Source organism: Ursus maritimus, unplaced genomic scaffold (assembly GCF_017311325.1).
Source record: "Ursus maritimus isolate PB19 unplaced genomic scaffold, ASM1731132v1 scaffold_27, whole genome shotgun sequence".
Taxonomy (NCBI): Eukaryota; Metazoa; Chordata; class Mammalia; order Carnivora; family Ursidae; genus Ursus; species Ursus maritimus.
In genome coordinates, this window is record NW_024425230.1 from 6,385,432 (window position 1) to 6,409,526 (window position 24,095).

The following is a 24,095-nucleotide window of genomic DNA, read 5'->3' on the forward strand; positions in this document are numbered from 1 at the left end:
AGGATCACGCCCTGAGCCAGAGGCAGACGCTTAACGACTGAGCCACCCAGGCGCCCCTCTTTTTTTCTTTTTTTGAGAAAAGATCCTGTATTCGTCCTGAAGGCTGCATGGGTTATAAGGCCATCTGAAGGATGCCTATCTGTTCCCAGAATTGGGTGGGAGCTTCTTGGGAGGATGTGTTTCTCCCCGAGCTCCTGCTGCAGATGGGAACGCCCATCATGTGTTCTGTAGGAAGCGCTCTCATCATGGTCAGTTGCACAAGAGCTGGGGAGGTCCTGCAGATGTCACCTCTCATACAAGGATGTCGATAAATATTATCTGAAGTCAACAATATATTCAGAAATAGAGTTTAAAACGATTATTTAGAGGGGTTGCAATAGCCACCAAAAGAATTAGAGTTGGAAATGATGAAAAATATAGGAAGCGGAGTGGGAAAGTCTGGATCAGGGAATGGAATGTGTCTTTTCATTATAAGCCCTTTCCTTATTTGATTACTTAGTCTGAGTGAAGGAATTATGTCCTTTCTTTAGAGCCTCACAGCAGCCAATGACTGGACCCATGTGTTGGCTTACCTGGTAAGGCTGAGACAGAGGTGTCTGTCCTCAGGTGGGTAGGGCGGGGATGGCAGCCACAGCGTAAAGCATCCATCAGCACGAGGCAGGCAATGAGAAGTGCTCAGTGATCAGCGGGGTCATAGTACCTGGCACTGGGGTCACTCCTGATGAAACCTCAGTAGTGAGCAATACATTAAAGTGTGGTCCTAGCCAGGTGTCACTTGCATCTTGACAGAGCCTTTGTTGTCTTATGTCAAAGGCATGGGGACTGGGGCTTTTCTAGCCCATGGAGGGGCTTGATGAAGGAGTTTTCACTTTGGGGCCTCTGGACTTTGCTTCAAGCCTCCATATCCCACCACCGGGGTTGGTTGGGAAAGACAGCGCCTGCTATCTTCTTTGTTTTAATAGACCGTTTGGGGAGCAGTTGTAAGTTCACAGCAAAATCGAGGGGAAAGGTACAGAGATTTCCCATATACCTGCTGTTGCCCACAATGACAACCTCTGTCATTGTCAACATCCCATTAGAGGTGCATTAGTCACAATCGGTGAACCAACATTGTCACATCATTATCACCCATAGTTCAGAGTTCACACTGGGGGTCACTTGATGTTGTACATTCTATGAGTTTGGATAAATGTATAATGTGTGTCCACCATTAGAGTATCATACAGCCCAGCAGAATTTGTTTCAGCCCCCTAAAACCTGTGTTCATCCCCATACCCCTGTGACTCATGGCAACCCCTGATCTTTCTGCTGTTTCCATAGTTTTGCCTTTTGTACAATGTCATGCAAGTGGAATCCTACGGTATGTAGCCCTTCCTGCTTGGCTTCTTTCATTTGGTAGTAGGTGTTTGAAGTTCCTCCCTGTCTTCTCATGGCTTGACAGCTCATTTCTTTTCAGTGTTTAATGATACTCCCTGGCCTGGGTGTGCCAGGGTTTATCCGTTCACCTCCTGAAGGATGTCTTGGTTGCTTCCAAGTCTGGCAGTTATGAAGAACACGGCTATAAACATGCATGTGCAGGTTTTCCTGTGGCCATAAATTTTCAACTCCTTTGGGTGAAATACCAAAGAATGTCATTGCTAGGCCGTATGGTAAGAGTACTATGTTCATTTTTCTCAAGAAATTAAAAAAAAAAAAAAAAAAGAAACTGTAAAACTGTCTTCCAGAGTGGTGGCCCCACCAGAAACGGACGAGGGTTGTTTTTCTCCACATTCTTGTCAGCCCTTGGCAGTGTTCCAGATTGTGGCCATTCAAATAGGTATGTAGTGGTATCTCACTGTTGTTTTAATTTGCATTTCTCTGGTGACATATGATGTGGGGGATCTTTTCATATGCTTCTTGACCATCTGTATATCGCCTTTAGCGAGGTGTCTGTTCACATGTTTGGCCCGTTTTATAATTGGGTTGTTTGTTTTCTTATTGTTGAATTTCAAGAGTTCTTTTATGTTTTGGATAACAGGCTTTTATCAGATACGTCTTCTGTAAATATTTTCTCTCAGTCTGTGGCTCTGTCTTTTCATTCTTTCGACAGTGTCTTTCACGGAGCAGAAACTTTTAATGACGTTCGGCTTATTCTTTCTTGTGTGGAATTTGCCTTTGGTGCTGTATATAAGCAACGTCCTCGCCAATCACAAGGTCATGTAGATCCTATGTCATCTTCTTAGTGAGTCTTAAAGTTCTGTGTTTGGCAGTTAGGTCTAGGACACATTTTGAATTCGTTTTTATGAAGGAGGAAGTCTGTGTTCGGATTCACGTTTTTGCAAGCGTATGTCTAGTTCTAGCGCTATTTGCTGAAAACACTCTATTGTATTTGCCTTTGCTTTTTTGTCAAAAATCAATTGATGATTATTAACGTGGGTCAATTTCTGGGCTCTGTAGTCTGTTCCATTGATCTATTTGTCTGTTCTTGTCACCACTACTGTATTGTCTTGATTACTATAGCTTTGTAGTAAGTCATGAAGTCTGGTAGTGTCAGTCCTCCAACTCTGTTCTTCTTTAATATTGGGTGAGCCCATCATTTTCTCTTGTAACACTTATCCCATCGCACTGCAGTGATTCGCTTTCATAGATGGCAGAACCATGGCTGGTTTCAAGAACACCATCTTTGGAAAGTCTATATCGCAGTGAAGCAATTTTTCTCTTTTCATTGTTGTTATGTAGCTGCATCTGTTTGAAATTTTACTTTTATATCAGTTCTGTCTAATAGTGTATCTGTGGGATGCCTGGGTGGCTCAGTTGGTTAAGCATCTGCCTTCAGCTCGGAAGGCAGTCATGGTCCCAGGGTCCTGGGATTGAGTCCTGTATCAGGCTCCTTGCTCAGTGGGGAGCCTGCTTCTCCCTCTGCCTGCCGCTCCCCCTCCTTGTGCTTTCTCTCTCTCTCTCTGGCAAATGAATAAATAAAATCTTAAAAAAAATAATAGTGTATCAGCTTCAGAGATTGTTTGCATTCTATTAACTGGGCTTGATATGAAATTATTTAAAAATTAGAACATTTTGAGTTTCAAGGATCGTTAAGTCTTGATTTGGGGAAATATCCCAGTTTCATAAATGTGATTCTTTTCCAAAAAGGAGGATCACTATATGAATAACTTACATTTTCTGGTTTTCCAATAAGAAACAGTGTTTCTGGTTATAAATGTTAAACATCTTTTAGGTTTTGCAATAAGAAACACTGATTAAGTGTGTTAAAAAAAAAACCGTAAAGATGTGATTTTGATTTTGACTTCATATAAATACCTTCTGGAACAGAAGGTTCTCTCTTCGTGGGTTCTGCAATTTTGATTTGGAAACTATGCCGCATTGAGGTCTGATCTACGAGCGAAGAGCCTGTGAGTGAATGGTTTGAGTTCTGCTGGCTGCCTTCTTACTCTTTATCTAGGGAGAGTGGATCCCAGAGAAGGACAATAGCAATTAGGTCTTGTTGGGAAGAAGGAACACAGCCACCAGCACTGGACCATTTTGCTTCCCCTGAACAAATAAGATAGCGTGATGCCGGCGTTTGGGGCTTGCATGGGGCTGGGCAGCCGCGGCTCGCCTGCTGGCCTGCGTGGTGGAGATAAGGTGCCCAGACCTATGCGGGGGTCAGGGAGGGCGTTGAATTCACTGCACTTCCCTGCATTTCATTTACATTTTGGGGGCTAATGATATTGTTCCGTCAGGAGCTGTATATGGGTTCTTTTTCTTTCTTCAATTTAATAGAGCTTTTGAATCAAAATACATCTTGCTTAAGCCATCCTGAAATGTTTCACGTTTAAGAAAAGACGAAAAGGCAGTTGCCATGATGCTCCCCTCACCCCCCACCCCCACCCCCACACCGTGGCCCAGTGGACAGTCCCCTCGACTGCTCCAAGCCCAGCTGAAAATGGTTTCTGATTCTCATCAGAAAGGGAGCTGTAACAGTGCAGATAATAGATGCATGTTAGCTTTCGTGATGGAAGGGTGGAAAGAGATGCTTCCTTGTTACTGCCATTCCAAGTACAATAATGAGGCTGCATATTTGCAGCTCGCTGCTGAAGCCAGACGTCACCAGAGTCATTTGGATTCGTAGGAAGTTGGAACATATTGTTTTAAAAGAGATTTCAAGAGCATCATCTTTGGAAATCCTATATAGCAATGAAGTGGGGTTTTTTTCTTTTTTCAGTCTGACCTCTATAGCCGTATCTGTTTGAATTTTTCATCCCATATCCATTCTCTCTAATAGTGTATTTGCCTGAGCTATTTTGAGTTCTATTAAATGGGCTTGATATTAAATTATTTTAAATACTTTTATTGCCACTCGGAAGACATGGAGGTATTCCTAGTGTTCGTATTTGGGTCATGGAGATGCCACTTTGCCTCATTTTGTCACATGTAAGAGCCAGGCTATTTCAAGGAAGGGCCAGAGGAGAGACTTTCTATTTCTGAGAATATGCTATGGATTAGGAAGCATGGCTTATTCAAAGATTTGTCCTTTTATGCTTTGAAATCTGAAATGGAGAAACTGGGGCCTCGGTGACGTGGAGATTTAGAATCTATGATGGGGCTAATGAGGCTTTTGCCTTCCTTCAGGACTGGCTTTTTTTCCCCCCTGAAACCACATCCAGCCCTAGACAGCACTGTGAAGATGAAGACTTCTCTCTCAAATAAATCAATAAAGTCTTTTTAAAAATAATAATAATAAAAAAAGGGGTGCCTGGGTGGCTCAGTTGGTTAAGCATCTGCCTTTGGCTCAGGTCATGATTGCAGGGTCCTGGGATCAAGCCCCTCATTGGGCTCCCTGCTCAGTGGGGAGTCTGCTTCGCCCTTTCCTGCTCCCCATGCTTGTGCTCTCTTTCTGTCTCAAATAAATAAAAACAATCTTTTAAAAAAGGAAAAGATGAAGACCTCATGCAAAGTCCCGAATTCCAAGCTGCTCGCCACTTACCCGGGCAGGAGTGGCGTGAGGAGGCTGGACGGCACGGTCCAGGGACTGCCCCTCTTTTCTCTTCGGATTCCCTAGGGACGAAAGAAGAGCTGGCCTCGTTTCTGCCAGGCGCTCTCATCCAGCTATTGGGAAATCCTCTCACACTGCAGGGATGTCAGAGGACAGGCCCCTGGTCCTAATGCCTCCTGATTTTTACCCTTTGTTCCCTGGCCTTTTCCTTGAAGGTATCTTGTGTGTGTATTTACTTTAAAATGCACATTTGAAAACTTGTAAGGAAACAATTTCAAGGACACATCACATCCACCCAAGTATCCACTCATTCATGATGCGGCAAATACTTACTGAACACCTCCTGCCAAGCACCGCGGTGGGCGAGCCGGGGGCCTCCGTGCGCCGTGGAGCAGCACGCCCGTGCACAGCAGACGGTCTGGGGCAGGGACCGCTGAGTTTTGTCGTGGATCAAGCAGAACGCGTCTGCAGCACAGTGTGTGTGTGTTATGTACACGGCCTGAACGCAAGAACTTCTGGACAGCCAGAGGCGGGCCTGGGAGGCCTGCTTGATAACTGAATTGAAAGCATGGGGGTACGCCCCCTCCTCATGCAGCGATCCGGTTTGTGTGGGACACCAAGGCCTTCGCATCTATCCATGTCTTCACAGTAGCCCGAGGGCTGGGCAGGACCGATGGTGGAGGCTGGGGCCTCAGCTGGGGCGGGTGATGGAGTTACAGAAGCAGATAGCATGGGGCAGCCCCCACCAGGTGGGGCTCACATTCTAATCTGGGGATGTGACATCTAGGTAAACGCGTGGCTGTGCCCATTAGCTTTGGCCTCCTTTGTGGGGAGCCCCCTCGCCCCCCGCCGGGCTTCAGTGACAGGCTGCAGGACGGTGGGGGCGCACTTGGACCCTTCTAGAACACAGAGTCTTAAACATCCGTCTGCCCTGGTCCTGCATAATTATGCCAGCTACGTGGTGTTCCTCCTCTGTGTGGAGGTCCTTGAGGAGAGAAACTTGAGAAGAAACTTGTGGTTTTTAGAAACTATTTTAGGTTTCCATTGTGTGTTGTCTGAGAATTACTTATAGGCTTTTTAATGATGTGAGAGTGCCTCCTCGGAGAGGTGGAAGACAGTTTCCTTGCTGCCCCTCTGGGTCGCCGTGCCTGGCGTGTTGTGGATGAGACGGCTGGAGCTGGCAGTCGGCCCCACCACATCCGGGGCCTCCGTCCCCCCTCCATCGCTCCACACCCTGCGGAAGCGGCTCACTTCCAAGCACGGTTTGTGTGACAATTTAATTGTTATTTGGTGGCTTCAAAAGGGAAGTGGGCTTTAAAAGATCTGTTACACGGGAAGAGGTGTACGTTTGCTTTTTAGTCTAGGAAGGATTTGACATGGCAGCAGAAGTTTTGAGCAGGTTGGGGGTTTTGGGCCATCTTGCGGCAGACTCCCTCCGGAGGGCTTTGTTCTTCTGTGGACTCCCACGGGGCCTGCGCCGCGCTGTGGGATGAGATGTGCTGCCCAGATTTCAGGAGGGTGGCTGTTGTGACAAGCTGCTTCTGCTCCCCGGGGCACTTTCACTCAGGGACTCTGTGGGTCCACCACCTGCTCCCCTCACAGCTCAGTTCTCACGCAGGGCTCTTCCTTTGAGCTCTTGCCCCGCCTCCCCCTCCCCAGGGAGGGTGAGAGAAAAAAGGTTACAGACACTTGGGGTCTGCCCTGACCCTGTGAGCCCCTTCGCAAGCGCTGTTTTGGGAGGCGGAGAGGCTGCTCATTCTCTCTGCCCAGAGAGTGGGCACGCCCTGTGGCCTGAGCGGGTCGGCCGCAGTGTGGGGTAGGGGTGCTGAGCGGCAGCGACCCCGCTGTCGAGCCCTGCCGGGGCTGAGCTGGTCCCTGCTGCGTGCTCGAGGCCGCCAGCCTCCTGTGTTCCCCAGTCCTGCACACACCCACGCACACACCACCCACATCCACACACGTATCACACGGACGCTGTGTACACACATGCACCCACACCACCCGTACACGCCACAATGCCACACACACACACACACCAGCCACATTACCCACCACACACATCCACGCACGTATCACACATACACCATGTTCGCACATACACCCACACCACCCGTACACACTGCAGACGCCACACACACACGTACACAGCACCCACCACACACGTCCACACACATATCACACATATCACAGGGACACCATGTACACACATACACCCACACTACCCATACACACCGTGGACGACACACACACACACACACACACACACTGCACACACCACCCACATCCACACACGGACACCGTGTACACACATGCACCCACACCACCTGTACATACCGCAGACGCCACACACACACACACACACACACACACGCACACACCAGCCACATTACCTACCACCCACATCCACGCACGTATCACACATACACCATGTTCACACATACACCCACACCACCTGTATACACTGTGGACGCCACACACACACACATACACCGGCCACACACACCCGACACACACAACTTAACACATTCACGCACACACCCGACACACATAGTAGCGCGTGAACCACTCAGGGAATGGTGCTGAATTCTCTGCTTTCCCCCCAGATTGATACCCCCGTGTCTCCCACTGTTCTGGCCTAGAACATCTTGGTCCCCCAGGTCCGCAAGCCCCTGTGTTCTTTCTCTCTTGGGTCACTGCCTCCCCTTGTGGTTTTGTTATCTCTGGGCTTGCCCTGTCATGTGTGTGGATGTCTTATCATTTGGGAGCTTTGCGTCTCTGCTCCAGCGACTGTCTTCCTGAAGACACTCGACTCTCCTCGGTTCTTCCCTGACGTTCAGGAGCGGAGGCTCCTGTGGGAAGCCCCGGCCCCCCTTCCCGCCCATCTGTCCCCTTCCCCTAGGTCATTTCTCTTACTGCAGACAGCTCCCTAACTGTAATGTGAAATCTTGGAAGGCACAGACTGTGGCTTTCATTACGGTGCTGGTGAATAATAAATGTATTTGGGTTAAAGACTCAACCAGTACACATGCATTTAATAAGTTAAAAGTGAACACCCCCTCAGCCTCCCCTGTTTCCACTCCCTTCCCAGAGGAAACTGCTGACAAACATTTGGTCCTTTCTGGTCTGTTCCGTATGCCTTTGCAGCCATACGTGAACTTGCAGATATGTATGTGTTTTCTGGGAGCTTGATGGATCTGTACACATACGCCCACCCTCTAGCTGTCTTACCATTTTCACTCCCCCATAGGCCGTAAGATTCCTCTCTGTCCGTACGTATCGGTCTACCTCTTTTAGAAAAAAATGCCTCGAAGTATTCCAGCATGTGGACTCTGCCATAATTTATTTAACTGTTCCCTCTTTATGGGCACTTAGGTTGTTTCCAGTTTTTAAAATGATGGCTGCAATGAAAAATCCTCATACAGACATCATTTCAGATATATGTGAGTCCTTCTGGAAATGGCGTTGCTGGATAAAAGGATATGCAGATTTAAATTTTTCATAGGGAATGCTGAATGGGTTTTCTGAAAGGCTGAAGCCTTGGGACTCCTCCTAAAGAAATAAATTTTTTAAAAAAGAGAAAACCAGCCAAAAAAAGTAATTCACAACCAACAACCAAATAAAGGGAGAGAACACTCTCTTAGGCCATCAACTGGGAAATACAACAGCCTGGAAGAGGCCAAGGACATGGGCTAAAGTTTGTATCTTCTCTGAGGTTCCTTTGCTGTCTGCACACTCCCTGCCCACCACCCCTTCCCGCCCAAGAAAAAGCAATCTGGGGGAAAGAAGATGAACGATCGAAACCCTGAGAACTTACTGACATTCCTCAATTTGACGAGCGGGAGGCTGTGATGGCGGGCTTTGGGTGGGGGGGGTGCTCCTGGAGCTTACTGGCCCTCCGCAAAGTCAGGAGAGACCCGGTCTCCAGTAGGGTGCTTCCCAGGTCTGTCTGCATTGCATTCTGGGAGAATCCCGAAGCTTCCTCTTCCAGTGGACCCATTAGCTCCTCGATGGCATCCATGCTTATATTTAGCCCTCTGAATCTCAACCATTATATCGGGGGGAAAAAAATCAACAGTCTTCATGCTTTTCAGCAGTTTTAGGCTTACAGAAAAATTGAACAAAGTTCAGAGTTTCCATTTGCCTCCTCACTCCCAAACCCCCACTTTCCCCTATTATTCACATATAGTGTGAATACAGCGTGTTAGTGAGAATTGATGAGCCCATACTGATATATTATTGTTACTATTAACTAAATTCGGGTAAGGCTCGCTCTTCGGGTGGTGCATTCCATGGGTTTTGGCAAACATTTTGACTCAACTAGTTGTGTTCTGGTCTTGTTAGCTTCCCCTTATTTTATGACGATCCATTGGTGATAGCCTTTTGAGTCTTTGCTTCCTGTGGCATGGGGGAGGGCCGGGGTGCTGAGGGCCTGGCTCATTTCTGGGGACTGGTGCTCCCGTGGTGTCCTGGTCCCTCCAACTCCCCCATTCTGACCCTCCTGCGGTCTCAGTCTCCTTGCTGCTACTTCCATCCACCCATCCCAGCACAGCTGCCCATTGCTTCCGGGCCATCGTGGGGCAAGGAGGGGCTGGCAGACTTAGCTGCCCTAATTGGTCCCTGATTACTCAGCTCAAATAATAGTCATCGTCACTGGGAGCCTCTGCAAAATTCCAAACTGGCAGTGAGGTGAGGCAGGATAGCCTCTCTGCCTGGAAGGAAGCCCCCATGCTCCTCTTCACTGGTTTTCTCTCCTTGTTCCCTCTTGGATTCTGTATCTGGTGTTTTGTAATGTAGTCTTTTACCTGGGTGGGTGCGGGTGTGTGGGCGGGGTGGGGGTGCGGGGCCAGGCTTTGGAAGCAGGAAGCAGGAGGGCCGCTGCCCGGCCCAGTTGGCCCCGTGGTGGTGGGGAGTGGGTGGCAGCGGGGCGTTCCGTGGGGGCTGATGCCACGGCACAGTGGGAGGACACACGAGCCCCTGTTCTGCTGCTGTGGCCTCACACGTGTGCCCAGGGACGTCAGTGTTCCCGTCCCCTGCTGGCTTCTGGGGAGGGCATGAATAGAGAGGAAGGTGGGGAGGGATTTGAAGTCTTTTCTGCTTGAGAACCAGCATGTTTTTTTGTTGGAACAAGAAGTAGCCTGGAGGTGAAATAGGCTGGTTTCCACAGTCCTACGGGGGTGGGGTGGGGGTGGGGGTGGGGAGGCTTCCCTAATGACATTCTTCCAGCTGTGGTCATTCAGAAGGCAGAGCCTGTGTCCCAGTTTGTGTGCTCGGTGGGGATGTGGCCCTCCTCCCCAGTGGCCCCAGAAGCCCCTGTAGCTGGAGGCCTGGGTGGGGAAGGCAGTTTCCCCTTGAGTCACACATGGGAGCTGGATTTCTGGGTCCCACCGAGGGGGCCTTCACTCACCCGCGGCCCATGCCTGGCACCTTGGAGGAACTGATGAGTGAGCTGGTCCCAAACATGCTGTGGGCCTGGTGGGTGGGCTGCAGCTGAAGTGCTCAGACCCTGGCTGAAGTGGCCACTCTGCCCACCTGGCCGTTGGTCTCCCTGAGTGAGCATCTGTTTGGGTGTGTGTCCTGGGGACAGTGCTGATATCGAATCAACATTCAGGGGGTCGCCACTGAGCACTACGCTAGGTGTTGTGGTAGGGGAGTAGTTCATGGAGCACAGCAGGGGGAAGTGCAGGCATTTCCACCACAGCAGGTGTGGTGGGCCATGATGGGTGCAGGGCAGGACAAGGGGTTCGGCCTCGGCTGAGTGGGACATCATGGAGGTCAGGCCTGGGGTGTCCGGGGAACAGCAAAGAGCCTGTGAGGCAGGGGCAGAGCACATGATCGGGGGGAAGCCCAGAGGGCTTGGAGGTCGGGAGTGGCGGATTTTCCTGCCATCCTGAGAAATTTTACTCTGAGTGGCAGTGGGCTGTTGGAGGGGGAGGTTGAGGAGCGGAGGACATGATCTGACTTATGATGTAAAAAAGTGTATAACAGCTTTATTGAGATATTGACATGCCATTCACCCCTTTAAAGTATACAGTACAGTGTGCTCACTGTGTTATGCAATTATCACCAGCATGTAATCCCAGAACATTTCCATCACCTATACCCCTTAGTGGGCATCTCCCATGTCCCCTCCCTACCCCAACCACTTCAGTTTCTTTAAGCGAACATTTTGTTGAAGTATAACTGTTGTGCAGGCATGTGCACACATCTTGGATTGAATGTTCGTGTCCCCCCAAATTTCTTGAACTTAAGGCCCAATCCCAGTGTTAGGAGTGGGACTTTTGGGGGTAATTAGGTCATGAGGGTGGGGTCCTCATGATGGGATTAATGCCTTTATAAGAAGAGGCCAGACAGCTCTGTGAGGATATCCACTACATGAGGACACAGCAAAAAGTTAGCAGTCTGTAACCCAGAGGGGGCTCTCACTAGAACCCGACCGCACTGGCGCTATGATCTCGGACTTCTAGCCTCCAAAACTGTGAGAAGTAGATTTCTGTGGATGCACCACGCAGTCCGTGGTACTCTGTTTTCGTGGTCCAAGCTAACAGAGACCCAGAGTACGTAGCTCCTCCCGCATTGTGTGGAAGGACCACGCTTGCCACCAAGGTAGGGTGCTGTACAGGGTGAGGGTTGCAGCAGGAAGCCCCATGAGGACGCACAAGGTCATGGAGGCCGTGGCTGGGTGGCATGGTGGGGAGGACCAGAGCAGGTGGAGTTCTGGAAGCATCTGAAGCTCAAGCCGATACTGTGTCCTGGTGGCTCAGAGGTGGGGTCAGAGAGACCCCAGCTGGGCAGTGAGTCGTAATCAGCTGGGAGTCGGGGAGGCTGTGGGGGGTGCTGGATCTTTTGCAGGGAAGACTTGGGCACGTTTGGACACGCTGAGCTCGAGGTGCCTGTTAGACATGCATTGGAGGTGCTGAGAGGTGGGCAGTGAGTGTGGACTTCCAGAGAGCTCAGATGGAGTTACACGCTGAGGAGTGGTCAGCTTAGATGGGTCCCAGTCCCTGGTCCTGTACTAGGTGTCTGGCACGTCAAAGGACAGCCCACCCAGCCACAGCTGTAAACTGCTGAAATCCTGACGGGCCGAGGGTGTGGTCCCGGGGCCTCAGCTTCCTGTGGTGACCCAGCCAGAAGGCAAGGCTTCAGTTGGGGGGCTCAGTACCTATTTCTAGCATTCACTTGTCTGGGGATCCAGTCAGGTGTCAGATTCCCCCAAATTTCCCCCCACATTCGTATCCAGCAAATTAAGAATACTTCCCATAGTATGCAAACATTTTAGTCCATTTGGAGCATTTTTACACAATTAGTGGAGTTTCCATCATCTTACACTGTTCAGTCATACTGAGGAAGTTTTTGTGGTAGTCGAAGAGAAGGGTCCTTTTGGCATAAACAAAATGATAACACTCTTAAAAGCTGGCCAAGTGCAAAAATATACCTAAAAAGTGCTTAAATGTGACCGCATCATCACATCCTGCATTGAATGCTCCGTATGCCCAGTGCCCAGACAGAAGACGGGACAGGGGCACGAGAACAGAGAGAGTTTCAGATGTGCTCACCCCAGGGTTGGGGCCCCGGCTTCTCCCGGGACTTAACTCTGCCACCTTGAGCAAGTCACTCGCCTTTCCTTAGCCTCTCCACCGGCCTGCTAAGGCAGGATAAGAATAGAATTCCCTCAGGGCTGTCGTGCGAACTCCCCAGGGTGAGGCTGCGTACTCACTGGCTTCCCTCCTGCTGGGCAGATGGGCCTGGAGTCATTCCTGGAGGGAGGGCCTTCCCGGCTGTAGTTTGAGGACAAGGGGCCCCCATCCCAGGACAAGGACCCTCCACCCTGGCCCAGCGGGTTGAATTGGTCCCGATCCCTCTGCCCTAAACCATTGTGTGCCCCTCTGCTCTCTCTGGGGGGGGGGCAGGGCTTGCTGTCCTTCTGCACACCCCCCCCAGCATCCCTCCCTGACCTTGTGGTCTGTTCCTTCCAAAGTCACCATTTCGGTGCCTTTCACAGTGGATCCTGATATTTTTTACTCCAGACACTTGATGGGGTGGCCCTGCTGCCTTTGGAGCCCGGAGAAGCACCTAAAATGGCTTTTGTTACGTGCACCAGAGCAGAGCGCCTTCCCAGGGACAGATGTTCCTGGAACACACCTTGGTTCCCAGGACTGTGTGAAAGGGGTGAGGCCCTTGAGGTGGGGTTTGAGTTTTTGTGAAGGGGAGTGGGTCCCCTTCTGCCTTTGTCCTGGTCATGGGCCCCACCTGAGAGCACAGCCCTACATCGCGCCCCCATGTCTGGTCTTGCAGAAGTGGCCAGCCTAGACTTTCCCTCAAGCCAGTGCCCAGCATGGTCCCCCAAAGCTGGGGAGCGCCCCTCTACCTGGCAGCTGGCAGCTGTGGGCTCCTTCCCTTAGGACCTGTTTCCTCATCTGTGCCCTGGAGGCCCGGCCCTGCAAAGGATCGGAGCATGAGGGCTCAGGCTGGTGCTCATTTCGCAACACACCTTGCCCCTCCTGGGAAAGGCAGGGGAAGGGGGTGCCTGGCTTTGACTGGTTTGTCTGTCGTGGGTTCCATCAGGGAGCCCGGCTGATGGGAGTGGGCTCTTGTCATCCAGTCATGGACTTGAGCCAGGAAGACCGTTCCAGACCCACTGTTCCACACCATGATGTGATTAGTTCCTTCCATCATAAGAAGAGCTTTTTTTTTTTTCCACCTGGAAAATTATGGTGAACCTTAGTGTTTCCTGTCTGCAAAGTGTTCTTCAGAAGACCTCGTAGAACTCACGTTAGATCAGTAAGGAGAATTCTGAAAGAGTATTGAGAACAGAGCCATTAGATAGTTGACTACTGAATTCTAGTTCCTTTCATTATTTTGCTTAAAATTCGAGTTCCTCCCCATCTTTTCAGGGCTGCTGTCCCCGTTTCTCGTTTCCCCCGTCCCAGGGCAGCCTCAACTTGCAGGTGTTGCTTCAGAGGGGTCACAATGCTTGCTCACCCCCGGTTGGCCCTGCTCTAGGCGGTTTGGTGCATGTTAGTGCTCCTCCTCCTCCCAGAAGCCTGTGGAGATTTCTGAGGTCCCCCATGTTCTAGACAGGACAGGAGAAGCCAGGGGAGTTAAGTAGTTTGCTGGGGTTCTCAGGAGCCAAGCCCGGGTAGTGTGGTTCCAGATGGGCTCCAAACCCCTGCACAGTGGCCCCTGGGGTGCTTGTGGCCAGCCTGGGGTCCAGGCCCTGTGCCCACTGCTCCTGGGGTTGTGGTCAGGGCTGCAGACTACAGCAAGGCCTAGGGTGTGGTGTGGAGGGTCTGTGTTACCCTCTGAGCCTCGGCTCCTCACCTGCAAGAGGAAAGGCTGACCTCGTGCTTCCAGCCCTGGGCTCTCGGTAGCACTCTGGGGGGGCTTATTTGGAGGGGACATTTGGACCTAAGGAGGACTTCTTCTTCCTTCTGGGAAGCTTGAAAATGCTGGAGTCTCGTCATCATCGTGTGGGGTGGAGGGCAGCGCTGCGTCCTGGGCTGCTGGGTGCTGCCTGTGGCAGGCACATGTCCCGCTCTCCTCCCAGGTGGAGGATGGGCTCATGCATTCATCTCACACATTTTTATTAAATGTTGATTGAAAATCCCTGCTCTTAGAGAGCTTACTTTCCAGTGAGGGAAGGCAGGCCATAACCAAGGTAAATGAAAGAAATATATCACATATTACACGGTGGTAATTGCTATGGAGAAGCATAAAGCAGAGAAGGAGGCCAGGAAAGGCTAGGTGGGTGGCATTGCGGTTTTAAGTAGGGTGGTCAGGGAGGATGATGTATGAACGAGAGCATGGAGGAGGGGAAGGAGGGAGCCATGTGGACAGCTAGGTGACTGGCCCATGTAAAGGGCCTGGGGTGACATCTGTCTGGTGTGTTTGAGGAAAAGCAAGGAAGCCAGGTGGCTGATGGTAGAGGTATAGAGGGAGAGGTCATGACGGGTGGTGGAAGAGATCATTTGGGCTGGTGCACCGGCACTAGATTAGAAGGGGCTGGCGTAGAGGTAACAAGCTGTTAGGAGCCACTGCAGTCCTACAGGGGATGGAGCCTCGGCCCAGGCATCAGTGGCCATGGGAGAGCAGTGCTGGGAGTCTGTGTTCACTTCCGAGGTGGAGCCAGCGTGGTTTCCTGATGGCTGTGAGGACGAGGGAAGGAGAAGGGCCCAGGATGGCTCTGAGGCTTTGGCCTAAGCAACCTGAAGGAAGTAGCCATCAGTTGAGATGGGAAGGCTTTGGGGGACAATAAGAGCAAGTTCTCCCCATCCCATGCATCAGGGGACCCACGCTTGGCTTCCCAGGCGGACACTAAGAGCAGCCCCCCTGATTCTCTGGCCATTGGAGATAGAGGAAACATGAAGGGCTTTTGGACACTGACTAGGCTGTGCCAGGATACCTGCCAGGGCCGTGTGCCATTTGCTTGAGGGCTCTGAGGAGGACATGGCTGCCCCTGGCTGCTGTTTGCCACCCAGAGGCTGGACCGTGTCTGTGCAGGGCAGAGCCTCAGGGCAGGGCCTTCCAGCCTGCACATCTGGGGCCCAGCCCCTGGTCTGTACGTTCTTATTTCTGTCCTTTCAGACCTAGGTTTTATCTTTTTGCCTTTTCAGATTCTTCTTTTTTTAAGTTGAGGTATAATTAACATATAACGTTATATTAATTTGTAGAGCAATGATTTGATGTTTGTATGCAGAAACAATCCCCACATTAACAGCCATCGTCATGTATAATTACAAAATTATCTTTCTTGTGAGGAGAGCTTTTAAGGTTACTCTCTTAGCAACTTTCAAATATGCAATACAGTGTTATGAACTATAGTCATCATGCTCTTTATTACATCCCCAGGACTTATTTTATAGCTGGGGGTTTGTACTTTTGATCCACTTCATGCATTTCCCCCGCCCCCCGCCCCCCACCTCTGGCATTCTGTTCTCTGCCAGTCTGTTCTCTGTATCTATGAACTCAGGGGTTTTGTTTGTTTCTTTGTTTTTTGTTAAGAGTCCACATATAAGTGAGATCATATGGTGTTTGTCTTTATCTGTCTGACTTATTTCACTTAGCAGAATGCCATTAAGGCCCATCCATGTTGTTGCAAATGGTAGGATTTCCTTTTTTTTTTTTTTTTTATGGCTGAATAATATTCTACGTGTATGTCTACAGCTTTTTTTTTTTTCTTTAACACCGCATTTTCTTTATCCATTCATCTGCTGGTGAGCACTTCGGTTGTTTCCATATCTTGGAAATAATGCAGCAATGAACATGGTAGTGCAGGTGTGCTTTGGAGTTAGTGTTTCCATTCGTTCAGATAAATACCCAGAAGTGGAGTTACTGGATTGAATGGTAATTCTATTTTTTCTCTTTTGAAGAACTTACCTGCTGTTTTCCACCATGGCTGCACCAACTTACTTCCCACCAACGGCGCACGAGTTCTCTTTCCTCCACGTCCTCACCGACACTTGTTATTTCTTGTGTTTTTGGTACTAGTGCGTCTGACAGGTGTGAGGGGATATCTCACCGTGGTTTTGAGTTACATTTCCCTGACGATGAGTGATGTGGAGCATTTTCATGTACCTGTTAGTCATCTGTATGTTTTCTTTTTTAAATATATTTTTTAAAGATTTTATTTATTTACGTTGGAGAGCAAGCGAGAGAGAGAAAAGCACAAGGGGAGTGAGGGTCAGAGGGAGAAGCAGACTCCCCACTGGGCCAGGAGCCCAATGCAGGACTTGATCCTGGGACTCTGGGATCATGACCTGAGACGAAGGCAGACGCTTAGTCCACTGAGCCACCCAGGCGCCCACCACCTCTATGTTTTCTGTCTCAGATTCTTTAGGGACCAGGTGGAGAAAGGCCTCGCTGAGCTCACTTGGGTGGTTGAGCTTGGGAACCGGATGTGGTGGGACCTTCCTCTGAGAAGACAGCGGACTGTGTGCGTGGTGGGCTGTGGGAGTATGAGCACCAGGCAGGACAGGGCCAGACAGCCAGCACAGGGAAGGCCTCAGGCAAGAAGTGACTACCAGGTTACAAAGGTTCGAGCTGCCCCAACCCTGGGGACAGGCCTGACCATGTGAGCTCTGCCTTCCAGAGCTTGGCCCTTTTTCTGCTGTCCAGCGTCCCAGTGTCAGTGCGGACGTGGTGGAGGTGGGCGTGACATTGCCAGCGCCGTGCCCCTCCTAGCAGGCCAGGCTGTCCTCTGGCAGTGTCCCCGTGCCAGCCCAGGCCTGGCTTGGCTGTTCACAGCTGGGTCACTCCTTTCTGCCACTCAGCATTTGTTGTGGGGTGGACCACGCTGGCTAGTGATCAGGAGCAGAATGCTAGCATGGGCCTGGCATGCTAGTGCCCACCCGCATGCCTCCCCATATTTTTTCTGGGTTGGGAAGGAATGGTGGAGGGCAGCAGCTGGGAGCTCTGTATTACTCCCAGTCTGCTCATGACCATGGGGATTTATGAGTTGCTGGAGTGTTTTCCTTGTGAACCTTTTCTGGATGAGCCTTGTGAGTGGCTCAGTACAGGGCGGTGTGGGTTGGGGGGCGGGGAGGAGCGGGGAGGGACGCAGTGTCACCTGGGTCCTGCCAGGGAGGGTCATGGCAGCAGACAGCTGAGGTCCTGAGCCTGGCCCATAGTAGGTTGGCCCCGCAGATGGCTTTTGAACGGGGGCTGGACGAACAGCCAAGGAAGACTCCCTGGTTCCCAGGCAGCCGCCCCTCTGTCCCTGCGGAAGGCCTCTGGAGGTGGAGTGTTGCTGAGAAGCTGGCTGTATTTTTAGCCTCGGGGACACGCTGTACGTGGCAGCCTGTGGCCTGTGGCAGTTAACAGGCAGGTTGGTTAAGGGCCGTTTTGCAGAGTAATTATGCAGCTTTGGGGACTGGCAGGAGGCTTTCCGTACAGAATTCAGGGCCAGGGGTCATGGGGAGCAGGGAGAAGCTGGGGAGGAGCTTTTCTGTGGGAACCTCTTCTGAAGAGCTTCATCAGCATACCCTCTGGGGGGTTGCTCAGTGAGTGTCGAGCCTCTTTCTTCTCCCTGAGGGGCTCTGCTTTCCTTCTGGGGGCTCCTGGTTGAGCCCTGCCCCTCCCAGGTTGTCCTGCACCAAACCGATATGGTAACCCCCCTCCACAGTCAGAAGCTTTTGGTGGCCTCGTTTGCCTGTGAGGTAACACCGGCCTCTGAGCTGGGCGTTCGGTGCTTGGTATAGTTTCCGTAGCCTGTTTCCTTCCCTTCTGTTGTGGCTGGCCTCTGTGATCCCCAACTCGGCATTCCCATTCCCAGTCCTTTCCCAGTCTGTGTAGTGCCTTGCTGAGAAGAGGGCTTACCACTGAAACTCAGGGATGCCTTTCCCAGTTGGGTTTTGAAGAATGAATAGGAGTTTGTCAGTACGATTCTGGAGGAATCAAAAAGGGAATGACTCGAACAGTGGCATGAAAGGGGTGAGGCACCAGTGGCAGGGGGGCCTTGCGGTGTGATGATGGCTCAGGCCTGGGAGCTCAGCTGCCTTTCAGTCCGTGGTTCAGAGTCAGTGATGTGCCATGTAGTACCATGCCTCCATGTACCCCATTAGTGTCCCTGGCTGAGCTGGGTTGGATCTGCGTGTTATCCGCATGGACAGTGATGCTCTCGTCCATCGGTGTTGGAGTGGGCCCATGGTGAGGGGCGTGGGGTCTGTGTTTGGATTTAGGAGGCCTTCAGCTGGGGGGGTCTGTTCCGTGGACAGGGAACACAGCAGGAGCCATCGACATTAAAGCTCAAGGAACCTTGTAAGTCATGGGGTCAGCACCTTCATTCGACATGGTAGGGAGACCAAGATGCTGATGCTGGAGGTGGGGCCTGATGCCCAATATCTCAGTGCTTCCTTCTTCCTCCAAAATAGGGAAACTGAGGCATGGGTAGGTTCCTTAGTCCTCCCAGGCTGTAAGGGGCAGAGTTAGGATGTGAGCCAGGATGTCTCTCTGTAGTTAGGCTCTGCGCAGAAATCCAGGCAGTGACCCACTCTGGGGTGGCACTGGTATGCAGGCCACGGGCTGAGCGCTGGCGTCCCCATGCATCAGGGAGGAAAAGACGTCACTTGCTCGGGGGATGGCTTGCACTGTGCACCCACGTGTGCACACGGTCGCCCTTTCTTTGAAAAGTGTTGGTTTAATGTATTTTGTAGAATTTCCCCCTACATATGTCACACATGATTTTAAGATGAATAATGCAAATGACACCGAGCTCTGTATCTTGTGTCGCATTTTGCTTCTTTGGAAAACAAATTGGTAATAGAATCTTGAAGAATGTGCTTTATTTCCTATTAGAGCAAGTGAAACCCACAATATTAATGCCACAGGGTTTCCCGTATCTTCCTCCAAAAGGATTAGAGAAATACCTTCCCCACTCTCTCCGCCTGAGGCCCAGCTGCTGGTGGCCTCAAATCGTTAGCTCTCTGTGCTTGCTGACCTTTGGGAACGAATAGGAGGGATCGCTCAAAAACTTGGAAAGACTCATGATCTACTTGTAACTCTCTGATTTTCAGAATGTTCGGCTGTTCTGCAGAACGCCAGAGTTCTGATCCCGCAGTTCTGAGCCCCTTTTAACGTTTCGGTGCAGGGAGCTTTTAGCCTCTCTTTTTTTAACGTGGGGTCCGTTGCTCAGATAGAACGCCCGCGTGTTCATAAATGAGCGACTTGCCTGCAGTCCACTGACACCCTGTTTGTACTCTCTTTCGTTTCAGTCTCCGGAAGATTTAAGCATTGCTGAATCCCGTGTGGGCACACCAGCCTTTGAGGCCAGGACCATCCTGCGGATGGCTGAGAGTCCTCTGGGGCCTGGCGACTCTGAGTGAGTAGGACCTGTGGTTGTCATCTCTATGCTGTGCCCCACGTGCCATTGGCATAGACACCTGGGCTCTTGTGCTAAATGGGAGCTGGGAGAACAGCGATGCGTCCCATTGCCCCCACCTCTCTAACAAAAGCTTAAATGCAGCTACACTAAAACTTTTCATTGTTTAACTATGCTTTCAAATTTACCTTCATTTTTAAAAAAAAAAAATCCTTTTTAAAAGTTTTATTTATTTATTTGAGAGGGAGAGCGCCAGCAAGAGAGCAGAAGCAGGGGGAGCAACAGAGGGAGAGGGAGAAGCAGACTCCCCGCTGAGCAGGGAGCCTGATGCGGGGCTCGATCCCAGGACCTTCAATCCCAGGACCCTGGGATCATGACCTGAGCCACAGGCAGACGCTTAACCAACTGAGCCACCCAGCCGCCCCATAAATTTACCTTCATTTTGTGAAAAAAGACGTGAAGGACTGCGGGACATCCCTAGAGGACAGATGGCCGCACAGTAGACTGGGTTTCCTATGACCCTGTCCATCTCCCCGTCAGACCCGCCAGGTCCCTTTCTGCTGCCCTGGTGTTCTGAGTGGCACTGTGCTGCCTCCTTAGGCAGCCCTCCCTTCCTGTTGGAGGGGCCAGGGGCATCCAGGGGAGTGCTTCTCCCTGGGAGTGCAGCCGTCAGAGCCCCAGGATGTGGGCAGGGTCTCCCCAGCTGACCTAGCAATAACAATTCCTGAATTGTTCTGCACTCCAGACCCAGGTGGCCGGCCTGAGGCGCTGCTCTTACAGGCAGGGCCCTCCCCAGGGTCAGCAGGTAGGGCAAGGCAGCCTGAGGTTTGGGTACCACTATGGAAAGTCCCCCTCTTCCCCTGCCAAGTGAATTGTGCAGGGCACCCAGGCTGTGACCGAGGCATCAGACAAGGCTGCGTCTGAGGGTGTGTCACCTGCTAGGAAGTGAGTGTCCCCAGGCCTATATTAGCTTCCCAGGGCTGCCGTGACCAAGTACCACAGACTGGGGGTCTTAAACAACAGAGGCTTATTCTCTCACAGTTCCGGAGGCTGGAAGTCCAAGACCGAGGTGTTGGCGGAATGGCTCCTTCTGGTGACTGTGAGGGGGTTTGGTTCCCGGCCTCTCTTTAGCTGGTAGTGGTTTGCCGACAGTCTCTGGTGTTCCTCGGCTTGTGGCACCGTAATTCTAACCTCCACATGGCCTGCTTGTGGAGGCCTATCTCTGTCTCTGTCTCTGAATCCAAATTTCCACTTTTTATAAGGGCACCAGTCATATTGGATTAGGGCCCACTCCAATGACCTCACCTTCATGTGATCATCTGCAGAGACCTTGTTTGCAAATAGAGTCACAAGCACAGGTACTGAGGGTTAGGATTTGAATGTTATCTTGGGGGCCTTAATTCAACCCATAGCAAGTCTCCTTCTAGGGTAGGGCCCATCTTCCCACTGCCTGTGGGGTCTGGTCAGTGGAGCAGCCCAGCCTCTCCTGCCCAGGGGTGGGGCATCGTCAGCAGCCATGTGATCATCCCACACGAGCCCTTTTCCTAGCAGGATGCCTCTGTCGTTGTGCCAGGCCCTGTCCTGGGTGCTGGGGAAACTGAGGCAGCTAGGACGCAGCCCTATGCACAGGCGTGCTTACACAGCATTCTTGGCCAGGTCCTTTCTGGCTGAGACATGACATACACCATCTGCCTTCAGACCCCTTCACAGCCCTTTGTTCACTTTTTCAAATACTATTTTTATTTTATCAATATAATACATATACATATTTTGAGAAGTTAAGAGTTCTGTAAGATTTATGAAGAAAATGACAGATTCTTGGCTTCCGCCCTACTGTCCCCGTGCAACTCCTGCCCTATCCTGCTCCCCGTAGACCACCACTTCCAGCTTTTAGCTGTTTCTTCTGGGACTTATCTCCCTATTTGTAAAGATCATGTATGTGCTGTTATGTCTGGACTTCCTGTTGTGGTGAAGATGATTTTAACTCTTAGTTTTCATTCTGTAGGACTGCTCTATTTAATCAATATAGTTATTTCGTAATTTTGGGTTAAATCCTTAAAAATGTGTATTAGTCAGGATAGACTAGATCAGGAGATAGTAACAAACATCCTCTAGATCTGAGAAAATTTGGTTTCTAATAAGCAGGCATAATGTTTATTTCCGTTTCCTGTTCTCCTTTTGTTTTTGAGCAATTTCAAGAGAAGATGCAGAAAGGTTGTAACCCTGTTTCCTAAAAATCAGTAATCGGCCCTGTCACTCTTCAGTTTACTCTGGTTGGCTTTCCACCCTGTCATCCCACCGAGAATTCTTGTCCGGGTCGCCAACACCCAGTGTTGACAAATCCAACACGTGATGCTCTGTCATCATCCTGAGTGCCCCCCCCCCCAGCATTTGGATATTGTTTCTCTCTCTCTGTGCCGTGGCCTCAATCTTAGGGGGAGAGTCTCCAGTTTCTCACCATTTAAATATGATGTTATCCGCATTTTTTAAAAATTGAGGTAAAATTCCCATAACATGAGAAATTAATCATTAAGCATCTTAAAGTGGATAATTTAGTAACATTTAACGCCTTCCCCGTGTTGCGTATCCATTATAGTTCTACCTCGTTCCAGGTCAATTTCATCATCCCAGAAGGACACGCTCAGGCTCATTAAGCCATCTCTCCCCATTCCCCATCACCCATCCCCCCGACAGTCATCATTCAGCTTTCCGTCCCTGTGGATTTACCTATAATGGATGTTTCCTACAAAATTAGAAATCATATAGTATGTGATCTTTTGTGTCACGGCCTGTAGAACTGTGCAAAATAAATGTTGTTTATAAGTCACGTAGTCTGGGTATTTTGTTACAGCAGCCCACATGGCCTTTGATTTGGCATAATGTTTATGAAGTTCACCCAAGTTGTAGTGGGTCTCAGAACTTCATTCCTTTTTACGACTGAGTACTGTTCCATCGTACATTTCTGTACCACGTTGTGTTTATCCATTCATCTGTCGATGGACATTTGGGTTGTTCCAACCTTTTGGCTATTGTGAAGAATGCTGTTTTGAATGCAGGTTATTTGTTTGAATACGTGTTTCCGTCCTTCTGTGTATATACCTAGGACTGGAATTGCTGGATCATATGGTAATTTCTGAGGAACCACCAAAGTGTTTTCCACAGCTACTGTAGTATTTTACATTCTCACCAACAGTGGTTGGGGGTTCCAGTTTCTCTCATGCTTACCAACATTTGTTCTTTTCTTTCTTTTTCTTTCTTTCTTTCTTTCTTTCTTTCTTTCTTTCTTTCTTTCTTTCTTCTTTCTTTCTTTCTTTCTTTCTTTCTTTCTTTCTTTCTTTTTTCTTTCTTTCTTCTTTCTTTCTTTCTTTCTTTCTTTCGTTCGTTCGTTCGTTCGTTATGGCCAACCGTATGGGAATGAAGTGGTATCTTATGGTGGTTTTGATTTGCATTTCCCTTTGTCAAGCTAAGGATATTCTCCTCTATTATTAATTTTGTGTCTTTTTTTTTAAATCAAGAATTGGTGTTGGATTTTGTCAAATGCTTTCTCTGCATCAATTCATAAGATCGTGTATGTTTTCTTCTTTAGTCTGTGTGTGATGGCCTACATTAATTGCTTTTCTTATGTTGAACCAACATTACATCCTTGGAAGACATGTCATTTGGTTGTGGTATATAATTCTTCTCATAGATTGTTGGATTCTATTTGCTAATATTGTGTTGAGGATTCTTAAAGGTGTTCATGAGAGATACTGGTCTGTAGTTTTCTTGTAATTATCTGGTTTTGATAGTAGGGTCATACTGCCTTCATAAAATAAGTTAGGAAGTATTCCTTCTTTTATTTTTCCTTTTTTTTTTTTTTTTTGAGAGAGAGAGAGTGAGCAAACACACATGTGCATGCGAACGGGGGGGTGGGGGGCACAGGGAGAGAATCTTAAGCAGACTCCCTGCAGACCAAAGAGCCTGGTGCGGGGCTTGATCTCACAACACTGAGATCGTGACCTGAGCCAAAACAGAGTTGGGCACTTAACCGACTGAGCCACCCAGGCACCCCATTCCTTCCTTTTCTAATTTCTGAAATAGATTATAGAGAATTAGTATCCTACCTTCCTTAAACATTTGATAGAATTCATTAGAGAAGTCATCTGGGCCTGGTGATTTTTGGGGGAAGATTATTAATTATTGATTTAATTTCTTTAATACAGATAACTGTTCAGTTTGTCTTTCTCCTTGTTTGAGTTTGGTAGTGTATATCTTTTAAGAAATTGGTACATTTTATCCAAATTATCAAATTTGGGGGCATAGAGTTCTTTGTAGTAT

The 24,095-nt window shown here is 49.8% G+C and overlaps 1 protein-coding gene across 2 annotated transcripts in view; it reads left to right on the forward strand.

The window, feature by feature from the left end:
• Positions 1-24,095, forward strand: part of APBA2 (amyloid beta precursor protein binding family A member 2) — a 236,520-nt gene that overhangs the window by 25,087 nt on the left and 187,338 nt on the right. For both annotated transcript variants that reach the window (XM_040642672.1, XM_040642673.1), the window contains exon 2: positions 19,672-19,778. The gene's annotated coding sequence lies outside the window, so the exon portion shown is untranslated. The remainder of the gene's footprint in view (positions 1-19,671; positions 19,779-24,095) is intronic.